The sequence below is a fragment of the Giraffa tippelskirchi genome, chromosome 12 (genome assembly GCF_054371585.1).
Source record: "Giraffa tippelskirchi isolate mGirTip1 chromosome 12, T2T-mGirTip1v1.2.pri, whole genome shotgun sequence".
Taxonomy (NCBI): Eukaryota; Metazoa; Chordata; class Mammalia; order Artiodactyla; family Giraffidae; genus Giraffa; species Giraffa tippelskirchi.
In genome coordinates this window covers 34,854,939-34,869,265 of record NC_137286.1, presented here as the reverse complement: position 1 = coordinate 34,869,265, position 14,327 = coordinate 34,854,939, and the positions used below count along the sequence as shown (strand labels likewise).

At 36.2% G+C, this 14,327-nt stretch overlaps 1 protein-coding gene across 4 annotated transcripts in view; it reads left to right on the top strand.

Moving 5' to 3' along the window:
- The window catches only part of HMG20A (high mobility group 20A), a 65,097-nt gene that overhangs the window by 3,234 nt on the left and 47,536 nt on the right, over positions 1 to 14,327 (top strand). The window contains exon 1 of one of the 4 annotated variants that reach the window (XM_081549541.1): positions 7,275 to 7,414. The exons of the other annotated variants lie outside the window; for them this stretch is intronic. The gene's annotated coding sequence lies outside the window, so the exon portion shown is untranslated. Of the gene's footprint in view, positions 1 to 7,274; positions 7,415 to 14,327 lie in introns of those variants that run through there. 4 annotated transcript variants of the gene reach the window in all.

Sequence of the window (14,327 nt, the reverse complement as noted above, 5' to 3'; positions counted from 1 at the left end):
CTGTTTTAGGAACTTGAAATACATCAGTGAATACAGATAAATATCCATATTCTCTTGGAGTATACTCCAAATCAAAACTGGAATTTTGCTCCCTTGATATTCCTAAATAAGCTCTGTAGTGTGATCATTGTTCAAACTGAATCAAGAAACAACCCTAAACTTGATCTCTTTTGGTCTTGATCTCTAAGCATTCTAAACCCAGTTTTTAATATTTCAGTCAGATTTTTCTCCAGACCATTAAAGTCCCTGTGTTAAATATTCAACCCTTTTCATCGATGCATGCATCACAGCACTACCATTCTAACCTCCTTTGTGTGGTACAAACAAAAGTGAACAGTGGGGAAAATAGGGGATCAGACAGGCCTGGGTTCAAACTGATGTCTACATTTTACTAGCTGAGCTTCTTACTAGCTTGGTAACCTTGAAAAATTTATTTGAGCTCTCTGAGCCTCACTTACCATAAACCCAAATGGGGTTATTTGATGGATCAAGTATATTTTATGTAAATCACCTGGCAGAATGCCTGTTGTTAGGAGCTTAAGAAAACAGTGAAAGTGTTTGTCGTTCAGTCATGTCTAACTCTTGTCACCCCATAGACTGTAGCCCACCAGGCGTCTCTGTCCATGGAATTCTCCAGGCAAGAATACTGGAGTGGGTAGCTATTCCCTTCTCCAGAGAATCTTCCTGACCCAGGGATTGAACCAGGTCACCTGCATTGCAAAGTCTTTATGTCTGAGCCACCAGACATAGGAAGCCATTAGGAGCTTAATGAATGCTATTATTTTACCCCCCAGTTTGCTTGATTATTCTAGCTATTGGAATATGTATGCCTGCATGACTATTGTAAGCCTCACATATTCCCAGAAGTATAGGGATGCAGTGCTGCTGCTGCTGCTGCTGCTAAGTCGCTTCAGTCGTGTCCGACTCTGTGCGACCCCATAGACGGCAGCCCACCAGGCTCCGCTGTCCCTGGGATTCTCCAGGCAAGAATACTGGAGTGGGTTGCCATTTCCTTCTCCAGTGCATGAAAGGGAAAAGTGAAAGTGAAGTCGCTTAGTCGTGTCCGACTCTTAGCGACCCCATGGACTGTAGCCTACCAGGCTCCTCTGTCCATGGGATTTTCCAGGCAAGAGTACTGGAGTGGGGTGCCATTGCCTTCTCCAGGATGCAGTGCTAGGATTATTCAAATTCAGCCTTTCCCAATCCAAGTAATCTAAGCATGCCCATTTAGCTGTCAAGATTTTACTTTTTGTTCCTTGCAGAAGAAATCGCTAATTTCCATGATTATTTTAGATAATAAGCATAATAGAAAAGTTTCTAGAAAAAGTTAAAGAATCACTAAAGTAATTTGAATTGTTAAAGGAAGACTTTTTGAATCAGTCTTCTAAATCTATTTAAATATTAAGCCTAACATTCAGGAGTCTTCTCTTGTTACCAATCTACACATTCCCAACTAAATTGGTCTCTGGGGGAAAAAAAAATGTATCTTGTACCCAACCTTTTCTATCTTGGTTCATGCTATTCATTCTCTGTGTGAAACACTTTGTCTTTTCCTAGGAAAATCCTTATCTATCAGAATGCCACCTTCTTGGTGGCCCTTTCTCAAATACCGCCTTCAGCTTCAAAAATTATTTTCTGATGTCTATCCTCTAGTACTTCCATTCTCCCAACCATATGTGCTGTGTCTGTTGACTCTCCAGAGCATTTTGTACTTTTCTTGTGTCATATAAAATCCAGTACTACTGATAATGTTGTTGTGTATTTCTGTTGTTGTTATTGTCATACGTAGAGTCCACGAACGGTCATAAAAGTTTGCAGACTACATGATATTACTGTCTGTGTCTGCTGTCCTACCTAGCCATTCACATCATAAGTATTCAGTAAATATTTGTGGAGTTGAATTGGAAGTTGAGGTAGATGAAACTGATCAATAACTTTTGGGGTAGATGAAACTGATTAATAACTATTGTCCACTACTTATACCCAATGTTTAAACACAGTGACCCATGTCCAATAGACAATCAAAGGTCTGCTGAATGAAGGGGTGACTCAGTCATCATTCTCTCATTTTAAAGCATAAGGTATCAATATAGAACATATATTAAATGCCTGCTATATGATGAGCCCTATGAGAACTCAATTTAATTTGAAAGAACCTACCCTCAATTTAATTGGGAAGAACTAAGTTGTAATTAATATGTACAGATTTTGAAGACTGAAGGTATTTCAGTGAAGGTGGGTTGGGGAGTCATTGTAGAGTTGCTTGCATTTTGAAATATATCCCAGGCTGTCTAAACTCAGAAACAGAATAGATTTAGATATCAAGAGATATTTACCTTGCAATTCCACTCCTAGTTATATACCCAAGAGAATTAGGAATGGGTTCACATCTTTTCCCCAGATGTTCCTAGCAGCATTTATTGTAAGAGCCAAAATATAGAAACAAAACCAAATGTTTATCAATTGGTGAATAAATAAACAGAATGCAGTATAGTCATACGAGGGAATGGAGAAGGCAATGGCAACCCACTCCAGTACTCTTGCCTGGAAAATCCCATGGACGAAGGAGCCTGGTAGGCTGCTGTCTATGGGGTCGCACGGAGTCGGACATGACTGAAGTGACTTAGCAGCAGCAGCAGCATACAAGGGAATATTATTCATCAATGAAAAGGAATAGAGCATTGGTACATGCTATAAAATGGATGAATCTTGAAAATATTACAGTAAAGGGAAAGAAGCTAGGCACAAAAAGCCACATATGATTCCATTTATATGCAATGTCTAGAACAAGCAAAACCATAGAAACAGAAAGTTAATATATTAGCGTGCCAGGAACTGGGGGCTGTGGATGGAGAATGACTGCTAATGTGTATGGAGTTTCTTTGAGGGAATGATGAAAATGTTCTGTGATGGTTGCACAACATAACCATGATAGTAAAATACCTTGTTTACGAATATATTGGGCCAGCCTGAAAGTTGGTTCAGATTTTCCAGTAAGATGATACAGAAAAACCAGAATGAGCTTTTTTGGCAAATCCAGTACTAAACCACTGAATTGTATACTGAAGGGGTGAATTTTATGGTATGTGAGTTATACCTTTAAAAAGAGGGATATACTTACACTTGAAGAATCTGGATTTTTGGATGGGGCGAGAACAAGGAAGTAGTAGTGAAAGTTGCTCAGTTGTGTCCAACTCTTTGCAACCCCTCTATCCATGGAATTCTCCAGGCAAGAATACTGGAGTGGGTAGCCATTCCCTTCTCCAGGGGGTCTTCCCAACCCAGGGATTGAACCTGGTTCTCCTGCATTGCAGTCATATTTTTTACTTTCTGAGCCACTAGGGTTGTAAGGATGTGATAATTCTCATATTCTAGAGGGAAATATAAGTGTCTAGGTGCAGATCAGGTGAGGATGGATAGGTTTCTGGCTATCATGTTTCTTATGAAGCAGGCAGTGAGGTGAATGGTTAGACTAGAAGGGTGTTGACAAGGGAGAACAGCATTTTAGGAACTTGAAGCTTCAGATTTTTTTCTTGATAGGGTCAAGGATGTATGTGGTCATCCTGGTTTCAGTGTGAAGGTCAGCTTAGTTCAGAGGTTGAAAGTATCATAGGAAGTCTGATAGCAATCAGCAATGAAGTTACTGGAGAAGATGGGAGAACAGAGACTAGACAGAAATATTAGAATTTGAATCTAAAACTATCCCCATATGATGAAAAATAGTTAAATCATAGTGGAAAGGAACCAAGGGCAATGATTTGGAGAAGTTAGTACATATGAAGGTATTCATTTGAAGAAATGCTTGAGTACCTTTTATGTGCCAGGCACTATTAAATAAAACCATAGTTGTTTTCTTTGTTTGAATTATTTTTTTAGAATAAGATCTTATGAGTGAAATTGTTCATTTTAAGAGTATGGGTATTTTATAGTTCTTGATACAATAGGCTATGTTATTTCTCTAAAAGGTTATACTAATTTTTGATGTCACCAGTAATATACAAGTGTGTTGTCTTAACCACAATTTCACCAGCAAAAATTCTTGGCTAGTTGGATAGGCATAAAATTATTCTTCTCTTTGATTATTCCTTCCGTTATGGTGTTTCTGTATCATGGAATTGGCATCTGTGGGAGCATGAAGGAATTCAAAGCCTTTGTATTTGCTCCTTCATCTGGAAAAGCTTCCTTAAAGAATATGGATTTTTAAGGACCCTAGGAATCAAACCAGCCCCTAGTTTGAATCAGCTCAAAACTACTGTTATTCAGTGGTGTTCTGCTTATTTCTTAAATGGTATTCACATTTAAACTATATTTAACCATAATTCCAATTCCCATTCAACTAACTTAATTCTCATAATTTGGTGTTTTAGGTATTAACTAACTTCATGTTGCCTATGAGAAGATAGAGGCTAGTTCACTTGCCCAGGGTCACTTGACCTATAAGTGAAAGAGACAGGATTTGAATGCAGCCAGTTATTATTCTCAAACTCTGTGATCTCTTAGAGTCACAACTAAAACTTACTGGGGGCTAAGAGAAACTGGAAGTGAAATTTGAAAGGGAACTTGGCCAATCAGGCACTTACTTACATATGTATGTAATGAAGCAGTTAGCAGAAAAGGTTTTTTCATTTTATTTTTTTATTGGCCCTCAAAGAGGCCCACAGAGTAACTTTTTAATTAATAACTTCAAAACTGATCACAAGGTTAGTGAGATACTCAGAAGCATAGTACATGATAGCAAAGGAAGAGAGATTTTTTTCATTTTTATTCAGTATAGTATGCCCACTAGACAGATTTAGAATCAGGAATATAAAATGAGATGCCATGTTCAAATGCTCAGTTTTAATTAGATAAAATACCCCAACATATAGATAAGGCAATTAAGGCCCAGAATTACATACCAAATAAAGTGATACAATGGACCCTAGAACATCAGCCTCCTGCTTCCTAGTACACTTTGCTAGATTGACTGAACCAAGTAGAAGCAACAATCTATGTGGTTGTTTTGTAATTTATAATTTTTATAATTTAATATGGCTATCCTTAAGAGAGATCATTTCTCTGTGTATTTTAAAACAATAATAATAAAGATCCACACACCAAATTACTAAATATTTAGTGATAGATTAGAATAAGAAGTGACACTAAAGATCAGGTTGAACGCTAGTGTATCAGATAGTCTATCTGTAAGCTATACCTTAACAGTATTTATCTGTATCCCAGATGAGTATTTGGAATTTTCAACAAAGCGCAGCCCTTTTCTTCTATCCCTACTCCTTTAAGTGAAACTAATACCCCTGCTGCCCCCAAAATAGTATCCAGATACTCTACTTTCATTTCTTAGCCTCAAAATTTATATCTCCGTTCTCATTCCATCTCCACACTTCCTTCATTCCTGTACTTCATAACTTTAATTCCTATTCTCTTAACACAAACCTTTCATTTTTATTGCCAGTGATACCACAATTACTTCAGCTCTTTGGAAAAGCAATATAGTTGCTGTGTCAGCAATAATAATATGTTCACAGTCTTGAGCCAAATTTCCACTGATAGGATTTTATTCTGAGAAAATACTTCAAATAAAGAAAACAGTGAAAGGGACAAAATGGCACTGATATCTATACTGTTTTTAAAAACTGGAAACCTTCTAGATATCCAAAAATAGAATAATGGTTAAGCAAATTATTACCTATTCATTCAGTAGGCTATTAGACATTAATTTTTCACAATAGCTTCTTTTAAATATATTTAAAGATTCTCTAAGAATGTTTTTGCCAAAATGAAAAAAAGGAGAAATCAAAAAATCATGTATTTCTGAAGCATTTGTATTTTCTGTGTCATAATAACTGATATTCATTGAGCATATACTGGTGTCGGTGCAATACTAAAGCAATATTACAGAAGTGTTGAGTAGTTAGTAAGAAACCTGCTCTAAAGTCAAATCCTAGCTCCATCACTTACTAGTATGTGATCTTAAAAAAGAAACTGGAGATAGTAACAATATCTACATTAAGTTATTAAATCTGTATAAAGTGTCTGGCACATTGCATGCCCTCATTAAAGTGTTTTTGTTAGTAGACATTTTACAGACATTTAATCTTCACATCCTCACAACATTTATGAGATGGTGTTACTTTCATTTACATAAGATACAATTGAAACTCAGAATGTTTAAATACTTTGGTCAAATAACTTGACAAGATCACACAGCTAATAAGCAGTAGATTTTTGATTGAGAGCCCATGCTATGACTTCTGCTCCTTGCGTTGAGGTTCTAGGTTGCTGCAGACTAATGCTTTTGCTGAGAACATTAGAGGACAAATTTTTAAAAAAAAGGAGAATGAAAACATCAGAGGCCTACTGAGGCAGCCATCAAAATCATGGAACCAAGGGAACTTCAAAGAAGCATGCTTATGTTCTGTGCTTCTCTTTCCCTGTTCAAGAATTTGCTTAATGTGTAGTACAGAACAAGAACCTATGAAACTGAGCAGAGGATTTCTGCTATAAGCAGAGAAGCCAGTATTCTCATGGGGCTGAGTACTAAACATTGGAGTTTAGTGATCCCCATTGGCCAGGACTGAGGGGTCAAGATGCTAGTAGGGAAGAGAAGCATCTAGAAGTGATTTTGCTGAAGAGCAGAAGCTAAGCAAGCTAACCCGTAAAAAGACAGAGTGAATTTTTTTTCATCTGATGATGTTGACAAGCAAGCATTAAAATTCTGGTCCCTCCAAGGAAGAAAGGACCTGTAAAACAGCCCAGGCTCTCAAATAGTATTCCCTAGAGGACTACACCCTCTATACATAATACACTTGAGTACAAGAATAACTAGAAATAAGGAAGAATATTTCATAATTATAGAAGAGTCATTCTACTAGGGAAAATGTGAGAATATAAATCTGTATATATCTAATTCTAGTAATATAGCTTCAAAAAATATTTTTTCAAGTTCACATGGGACTTTTAACAAAATAGATCTTATGATAGACCATAAAGCAAATCTTAACAAATCTCATCCAGACTGTTACCTGAACATAGTTCGATTAAGAGATGGATTATAAAATAGTACCTAGCAAACTCCCCCCAAAATACATTTCTGAATGACCCACTAGATCAAAAAATAAAACACAATTAGAACACATTTGCAACAGAATAGTAATGAAAATACAATATATCAAAATATATGTGAATCAGCCAAAGCTATACTTGATGGGAAAATTTATAACCCTATATGCCTATATTAGAAGAAAGTCAAAAACTAGTGATCTAAATATCATTTTCAGGAAATCCAGTAAAGAACAGCAAATTAAACCCAAAGTAAGTAGAAGAAGGAAATTATTAAAAAGGAGCAATTAATTAAACAGAAAACAAGGACACAATAAGAAATATCTGCAAAGCCACGAGGTCGGTCTTTGAAAAGGTCAGTAAAATGTATAGACCTCTAGCAATACCGATCAAGAAAAGTACACAGTCAATCTTAAACTCTTGATCTTTTTCCTGATTCTACACCTCCAGTATTCCTATTTCTATAAATCTCATCTCCATATATATCTACTGATAGCTCAGCTGGACATCTTGGTATTATTCTTGAGAGCTCTCACTACCACACACGCACACCATGGAGACCACTACAAAACTCTCTGACTGGACCTCCTGAATGTATCAGATCCACTCTGTGTGCTACATCTGCACTGCCATATCCTGTTTTAAGCCACCATCATGCTGTGGTAGACTGTAACAGTAACTTCCTGGATTCATTCTTACTATTTGCCAGTCCATTCTTTACATAGAAGTTAGAATGATCCTTTAAAAAGCATAAATATCGTATCATGCTGCTCCTTGGAATTCCTAAAAGCCTTACTCTTAACATTGGTGAAAACCCACATGTTTAAGATAACCCCACATCTGTGCAGGATGTAGTCCCTGCTTGCTTATCCTTGCTGCTCTCTCCTGATCACTTTACTCCAGCCCCTTCTAGCCTTCTTTCACTTCTTCCAAAGCACCAAGTTCTCAGTCAAGTCCTAGTTCCTCAGCATGGAATGTACCTACTTAACATTCAGTTCTCACTTTACTTCTTCAGAGTGGTCCTCTGTCTAAGTGACATCTCCCACTCTTTTTCTATCGTATTCTGTTCTTTTCCCTCCTAGAAGCTTTCACAATTTAAAATTGTATTCATTGATATATGTGCTTAATCTTTCACCTCACACCATAATTTTCGTGAAACCAGACACTGTTCACTCTTGTAGTCCTGGTGTCTTAACTAAGTGCCTGGTATATATTACACATTTGGTAAATACAAGATGAATGAGAAAAGATAGCATGCCACCTTAGGTAAACTCGATAGGTCAGGAACCGTTTCATAGGTGTGCCCTGTACCCTAGGAGCATGGAGGGATTATTTATTTTCTCTGGTTTAATCCTTTATTTCTTCAGAATTACTCTCTGAGAAAGGCACCATGTAATCATTGTAATGCCTGGAGACAGTTTCTGATGATCAGCCTGTCCTCTCAGTGATGTATGTTTTATGTGCTAAGCTAAACTGGCAGTTGTGGGCAGATTTCATTTAAGCCCCTAGAGAGGAATACACCTGCCTGCATTTCTTAGGTCAGAGCTCTTGGAAACTATTGGCAGAGTGTTCTCAGTGGCAGTCTTGGCTAGGCAACTTGTCGTCTTTTCTACAATTCCTTTTTTTTTTTTTTTAAACATTAGAGCCCTACAAAGGAAAGGTGGTCTAATTGCATTTGCTTACTGCAGAGATTGACAGCATTGTTTGTATAAAGGTTATTAGCTATTTTAGGCATGTAAGTATGCCATAATGCTACCACAGTAAGTATATGACATGCCTTTTAATCACGATAAAGCAAAAATGATCACATTTCACAATATGAATGTCTTCATACATGTTTTATAAGATACACAGAGCTATTGTGATTTGCTGTTACAAAGTATTCTACATTTTCTTAGCTTGTGTTTTTTCCTTCATCTTAGACCTAATTTTTAATTAAAATTTTAATTGTTTTAAGCTAATTTCAGTAAAATGAGATGCTTAATTGTGTGTTTGATATAAAATTGTAAGTCCAACAATTTGAAAGAGCTTTTGGCCACTAAAATTTCTTGAAACACATGACAAAAATGTTTGCTAGCAATTTTAGGCGTAAATTTCATTTCAAAAGAAAATGTTTATATACCTGAAACTAACCTAACACTGTAAGTCAACTATACTTTAGTTTTTTTAAAAAAAAATGTTTCAGGGACTTTTATTTCTTAATGTATAGTAAATGAAGTATTCTTATTTATTTCTAAAGTCTTGGTACCATACTTAGAATTCTCCCATAAACTGAAAAAAACATGATGAATGTTTCTTATGCATTTTGGTAGGTTCAGGGCAGTGATGGGGAAAGGGAGTAAAACAAGAAGAATGAGAATTCTGAGTGCCTGGTTTCTCACATCATCATATTATTATTGCTGTTATTAATTCTGCCTTTAACAGAATTATTAATTCTTAATGCAATTTTTAAAAGCTTCATCTAGTTATTGATATTTGTGGATTTACTAGACATTCATAGCTGTTCTCAGGTCAATGAAATTGGGAGTTTATAAATCATAAGAATGTATAAATGTCTGCTGACAGGTATGACTAAGTAAGTTTCTGAATTTCATAATCCTCTGGTTGCTATTGCAGGTTCTTTCTTGAGTTTTTGAAATGTAAATCACTGACTCTAGAGTTAGTGAAAGAATATGAGGAATATTGAAATTCTTTCTGTAGTACTATAGCAGTGTACAAATATGGTGCATTATGGGTATAGAAGGGGTGAGGAGCCTTTAAGTACAGGGAACTCTGCCATATGTGAAACAGTCTTCTCCAGCTAATTGCCAATTTAGAGACTATATTAAATAAATGTAATAGGGTAGTTTTTATGTTTATTTCTTGAAAGGGGAAAGAGCAGATTTATTTTGCCAGAAAGACAGTGTCAGCTCTAGCCATTAATTTCCTGGCAAAACAAACTACTTGCAGAATTCTAATTGGCCAATTTCTTCTCCCCCATGTTTAATTAAAATCTTTCGCTAGCAATACATGATACTGAAAATAGTGTATAGATTCCATTACTGTACCAAGAAAGACTTGGGTCAACTATATCTTTCTAGCTGTCAGCCTTTACTAATTATTTATCTTCTCTTACTTGTTTAGCAGTCTTGTCTAAAAGCATTCTCAGTGGTAAAGAGTAGGGTAGATATACTGTTTACAGTCTTTATCTTCTATGTCTGTGTCACCATCCATAGAGTTGTATTACATTCTGCAGAGTTTAATGTTTACTTGGATAAGTAAAACCTTATCACATTAGAAATTACAACTCAATTTCTGTTTGTAGCTTAATTCGATCATGTAGTAAAAATAATTCTGGTGCCTAGGATTGGAATTGATCTCTGCACTTTCCCTTAGAGTGATGCCCTATAGATAAATATTGCACTCCAGGGGTGCTAGATTGAAGTCTAAGGATGAATTGGAATAACTGCATCCTTGTTTTTAAACATTAGAAAATCTTTCACCAATGGTGAAACAGTAGTCATTTTTACATATCAAGAACAATATCCTGTTAGCTTACAATTGATCATCATCTAGTAGGAAGCTTGAGTTCAAAGATTTCAAATTCAGAACACTATTTTTCAAATAGGTTAAGTGTATTTAAGTTCAGTAGTGCGGCATTTTATGAACTGTTCTAGAAAGCAGTGAGTACAGTGTAATGATTGAGCTTTTTTCCTCCTGACTATTAAATTGGTAACTAAATTGTTCTCTTTTTTTCAAACTGTGCCCTCTTAGCTGGTAGGGAAGGAATGTTTAACCTGGTGGGTCCAACTCTTGCCTGGGTTACATGTTTATCGTTTCAATACTTAATAAATACACATAATAAGAAATAAACTGTAGCTGTAGCTCTGAACTTACTTTGCTGTGACCTGTAATAGTCTGTTTACACTCTGCTGTCTTTGTCTTTCAAGCAAATCACATCACCCCAAACTTAGAACCTACTTTACTACAATGTGTCAATAGTGTTGACATGTTTGAGGAGCTTAGAAAGAAGAAAAAATTTAACTGGCATCGTGGGATCTCGGTTGGTTTAACAGTTTCTCCTGCCTTACTTGGTAATGCATGTATAAAACTGGTGAATGGCATTTGCTCTCAAGAGGTTTTGAGGTTGATTACAACAGAAATACATTGCGGGAAATAACATAGATACTGTAATTTAAAGGGTTATAGGGGAGACTAGAAATTACTCTGATAACATGTTAATTTCAAGGCCTCAAGCATGTATTTAAATACGATACAATCGAAAACAATCTTCCTAGTTCAAAAATTAATAGAAAGCTCCATCATAAGTAGTTATGTATATTGAGCATTAAATCTTATGATACTAATTTATTTCATCTCCTTTCTTTAAAACTGTGTGTATTTCCTGGACATAGGCTATTTGATCTACAGGAATACCTCAGAGATGCTGTAGGTTTGGTTCTAGACCAGTGCGATATTATGATAATTGCAACAAAGCAAGGCACACAGATTTTTCGGTTTCCCAGTGCATATAAAAGTTATGTTTATTCTGTACTGTAGTCTGTTGACTAAAGTGTGCAATAAGTTCAGTTCAGTCACTCAGTCATGTCCGACTCTTTGCGACCCCATGAACCACAGCGTGCCAGGCCTCCCTGTCCATCACCAACTCCCAGAATTTACCCAAACTCATGTCCATTGAGTCAGTGATGCCATCTAACCATCTCATCCTCTGTCGTCCCCTTCTCCTCCTGCCCTCAATCTTTCCCAGCATCAGGGTCTTTTCCAATGAGTCAACTCTTCGCATGAGGTGGCCCAAGTAGTGGAGTTTCAGCTTCAACATCAGTCCTTCCAATGAACACCCAGGACTGATCTCCTTTAGGATGGACTGGTTGGATCTCGTTGCAGTCCAAGGGACTCTCAAGAATCTTCTTCCAACACCACAGTTCAAAAGCATCAATTCTTCTGCGCTCAGCTTTCTTTACAGTCCAACTCTCACATCCATACATGACTGCTGGAAAAACCATAGCCTTGACTAGATGGACCTTTGTTGACAAAGTGTGCAATAATGTTATCTAAAAAAATAATAATACCTTAATCTTAAAATACTGCTTAAAAATGCCAACTATCATCTGAACCTTCTGCAAGTTATAATCTTTTTTGCAACAGTAACATCGGAGATCACAGATCACCATAACAGATATAATAATAATGGAAAATCTTTAAATATTGCAAGAATTACCAGAATGTGACCCAGAGACACAAAATGAGCAAATGCTGTTGGGAAAATGGCACTGGTAGACTTGCTTGACACAAGGTCAAACCACCAATTTGTAAAAAAAACAAAGTATCTGCAAATTGCAATAAAGCAAAGTACAATAAAACAAAGTATGCCTGTACTTAAAGAGAAAAGGTCAGGACTGCATTTTTTTAACTGAGCATTTGTTATCTATATATTAGTCTTAATTGGCAAGTCAGCTGAATCTTATTCCCTCAAGGGATAAATTTGTAAAATGTTTTGTGTGAGAACAAATAGAAGGTGCCAAAGATAAGAATTCAACATAGAGAAGACTTGAGTTTTTTTAATATATTCTTTTTAGTTAAACTTTTTGTGTGCTAGTTCATTTAAACATATCAAGATTCCTTTTTCTGATACCCAAACTAGTTTGAAGGTGGTCATTCACTATTATGGGACCAAGTTTTATTGTTTATTCTAATAATAAAATAACATATCTTTACTACAAGACATTCAGACTTTGAGCATACAGACAAACATAACTTCTATGCTTTTAAACAGAATTTTAAAAAGAAAAAAGTAAAAATCACCCAAAGACAGGTGGGTCGCCTCTTGAGAATGATTTTATACAAGGAATGATATGTATGATTAGATTTGTATTTTAGAATGATCACTGGCAGCTGTATGGAAACAGATTGGAGGCAGGAACAATAGGCAGGAGGTTGTTAAGAGTACTCAGGCCAAGAAAAATAAAGGCTTTCACTGAGACAGTAATCATGGTAACATAGAAGAGGAGACAGGATCAACTGGGTTTTGGTAAGGGATTGAACATGGAGAGAAGGGCAAGGGAAATGCTGGAAAGGACACGCAGGTTTTTGGGCTGAGTGACGAGTAGAGCACCCTCAACTGACATAGAGAACATAGGAGATGGAATAGACTTGAAGGAAAAGATTATGGATTCAGTTTTATATGTGTAAAGTGTGAGTTGCCTCTGGCACACCAAAGGAAGATAATCAATCTTCTTTTCCATATAAGATACAGGCCTGAAATTTTAGAGTTGGTTGTAGATGTTGTCAGTATAAGTGGTTATTAAAACACTGGGACTGAAAGAGATCACTAGGAAAACATACAGAGTGAGAGAAAGGAGCCAATGTCTGAAGAAATGGCTAAAGAGACAGGGAAATAAAACAAGAGAGGTAAACAGGAAACAATAGAAGAAGAGTCATTTACAGTATCAAATGCCAGTTAGCAACAAAATAGATTAACAGTTAAAAAGTGTTTGTTGAAATTAGCAATTAGAGATAACTGGGTATCAGAAAATAGTCAGTAGAGTAAGTTAGGGATAGAAACCAGATTACTGTGTATTTCAGATTGAGTGGGTAGTGGCAGTGGCTAGAATAATCTTTGTAGTTTGGTTATGAAGAAAAGGTAAATGAATGGGCAGTTGCTTAGAAGGGAAGATAGGAATTAATGAAGGGTTCTATTATGAGTTTTGTTTTCTTTCTTCTTAGGAATAGAGTATATTTATATCTGATGGAAAAAAGAACAGTCATTGTTGTAAAAGAGGTTAAAATGATGGTAAGAGGACTGAAATACTTGAAGAAGCTAGAAGGATATCCAGAGCATGGTGTCTTCCATGGAGAAGACACTTACATAGAAAATTTACAACTCAAAGTGGTGCCAAGTGTTAGATGACTAAAAAGAGAAGACTGGGAGTTCCAGAGGAGTTGAGAAAAGTTTGATAGTTTGACTCAAATGCTGAACTCATTGCATATCTTCCATTTAGTTTTCTACTTTATGAATCGGTACATCATTTAGAAGTGTGTAGTATAAGCCTTCAGTTCATTATTGCTGATGAGAATCTCTAGTTGTGTATAAGATTTCCCTGGCTCAGTCTGATAGTTGACCTTCACTGTCTTTAGGCATTTAATCTGTCCATGTTTCTGTGTTAGCTCCATAAAATCATCAATTTCATGGCATCATTTCTCTTGCAAAGCACAGCCATGCAAGACTTTCTCAGATTACAATAATTACTAAGCTTTCCTTCTCATTATTA